Source organism: Eumetopias jubatus, unplaced genomic scaffold (assembly GCF_037043125.1).
Source record: "Eumetopias jubatus isolate StellerSeaLion01/CBP00866 unplaced genomic scaffold, mEumJub1_p1.0 scaffold_7, whole genome shotgun sequence".
Lineage (NCBI taxonomy): Eukaryota > Metazoa > Chordata > Mammalia > Carnivora > Otariidae > Eumetopias > Eumetopias jubatus.
In genome coordinates this window covers 99,030,504-99,033,194 of record NW_028274813.1, presented here as the reverse complement: position 1 = coordinate 99,033,194, position 2,691 = coordinate 99,030,504, and positions in this window count along the sequence as shown.

The following is a 2,691-nucleotide window of genomic DNA, read 5'->3' as shown; positions in this document are numbered from 1 at the left end:
CTGGATATGTGAACTTGGCTGGGTCTCAGTTTGCTCATTTGCAAAATGGGGAGAAGATTTCTTTAACTCATGGAATTGTTGTATTGAATGGATTATGTTAAATCATGTAACATAATACGTCTCAAACTGCAGTGCGCTCACACATCACCTGAGTCCATACCAAGATCCGTAGAAGCAGAGAAAGACAAATACTGCAGGATCTCACTTAAATGTGGAATCTAAAAAAGCTGAGCTCATAGAAACAGAAGGTAGATGCTGGTTGCCAGGGGTTGGGGGACAGGGGAGATGGGGAGATACTAGGTGAACAGTAAAAACTTCCAGTTATAAGAGAAATAAGTTTGGGGAGCTAATGTACAACTTGGTGACTGTAGTTAATAACACTGTATTGTATCGGTGAAAGTCGCCAGGAAGGCAAATCTTTTTTTTTTTTTTTTAAGATTTTATTTATTTATTTGACAGAGACAGACACAGCGAGAGAGGGAACACAAGCAGGGGGAGTGGGAGAGGGAGAAGCAGGCCTCCCGCAGGGAGCCCGATGCGGGGCTCGATCCCAGGACCCTGGGATCATGACCTGAGCCGAAGGCAGACGCCCGACGACTGAGCCACCCAGGCGGAAGGCAAATCTTAAATGTTCTCATCATAACAACAACAATAAAGTGGTAATTATGGGAGGTGAAGGATGCTAACTAACCTTACTGTGGTGCACACATAGACACACATAGATATGTGTACGTATGTGGTCAATAACACATACATATATTAAGTCATCACACTGTACACCTTAAACTTACACAATATTATATCAATTATATCTCAATAAAGCTGGAAAAAAGAAAAAGACAAAAAAAAAAAAGATGCAATAGGCCTAGGGTGTGGCCTGCTATTCTGGATTTCTTCTTCTTTTTTTAAAGATTTTGTTTATTTATTTGAGAGGGAGAGAGAGAGCACGAGCAGGGGGAGCGGCAGGCAAAGGGAAATGGAGAGGGAGAAGCAGGCTTCCTGCCAAGCAGGGAGCCCAACGCAGGGCTCCATCCCAGGACCCTGGGATCATGACTCGCGCGGAAGGCAGACGCTCAACCGACTGAGCCACCCAGGCGCCCCCTATTCTGGATTTCTAAGAAGCTCTGGGCGATGCCTGCACTGCAGGTCTCCAGGTCACGCTTGGAGCCATAGGGATGCAGAGCGCCTATTCCACGAGCAACATTCAGTAGTGCTAGTCGTTGCCATCCTTCAGATAGATTTCTCCTTCTCTTTCCTTCCTACCACACTATCATGGCTTCTGCACACCTCATCCTTTCATTTCTTTCCTTCTGTTCCAGACCTTTTGCGCTAGCTACTCCGTCTGGGGCTTGCGGTTGCCTGCGCATGCGTGGATGGTGTGCGCTTGCGAGGGAGATGGCGCAGATGCTGAAGTGGTCCCGTTCAGATTTGCAGACAGCGGTTCCATCTCAGCCATGCCTTACACCACGACTCAGTCTTTGCTGGGTTTAAAGGGCCTTCGCAACAATTAGTCCATTTAAAGTTCAGGGCCACTGTCAGAGGTCTCTGAGGGTGCCCCCTGCCTTCCCCATTCCCCAGTGCCTTCCAGCAGGGGAAGTTTCTCCATCCTCACGTTCTGGAGAGAGAGGTTCCTGGTCTTAGCGCTGTGTTTCTCTATCCACTTCCTCTGACGTCCCCCTGGACCCTTTCTAGCCCGGTGTCTGCCCTTGTGTGTGTCCACTACTGACACATCACAGTGGTGTAACTCGGGGGTTGCTGTCTTGGCACCTTCAGGGCTTGATCAGCCCCCTTCGTTGACTCAACCCCACGTCAGACCTCATTGGCCATATAGATGCCCTGAGCTTCTGCTACCTCCTCCATTTGGTCACTTGGCCTCTCACAATGGCCACCCAAGGTGGGTCCCTTGCCCTCAGTTCTGCATCCTTCTCTGTCCCTTGCCAAGTGCAGGTGGGAACTTCCGGGCACCTCCACATGTAAGCAGAGACATTCAGGGACACCAAGTCCTCTCTCTTCCCGAACATCTCACATTGTCATTTGTACCTGATGTGGTCTCCCCATGGTGGCACAGGTGTAGCGTGAGGTGGTCTCCCTCAGAATTCCAAATGGAAATGCGGTGGATCTTGCTCTGGGTTCAGCTTTTCCTTTTTCCCTTCAGAATTTCTATCTGCCCCCACCCCCTGCCCTGAGCTAAGGCGCAGAGTTGGTGGGGTGGGGTCTCAGTCAGCAACTTCTTCTCAGGTTCATCTTTTCCAGAACTCTCCACTTCCTCCTGGGTAGAGCTCTACTTTCCCTTCTGTCTGTTGGAAATTGCTCTATGTCATATCTTCTTTCCTACACAGGGACACTTTGTTCTAGGTGGATCCATCCTACTGCCCCTTCCCTGAGGCAATAAACCTCATGCCCTACCCACCATGATGGTGGAAAGAGAAAACTTGTCTTACTGAGAAGGGAAATTAGATTTTTAAATATTTTAAAAATATTATCCATATTATATATTACAGCTGCTACATATACAACTGTGGTGAAAAATGAGATTTTTTTGCTCCTTTTCTTTGTCTTTAGCAGGTATTACCAATCTATCACGTTACACAGCCTTGGAAACCTTCTTAGCAGTGTTCCAGGAAGCCAGGGACAATCAACAAGAGCTGGCCTTGGGAGTATGGACACTTTTCAATCACTAGCACACAGTTA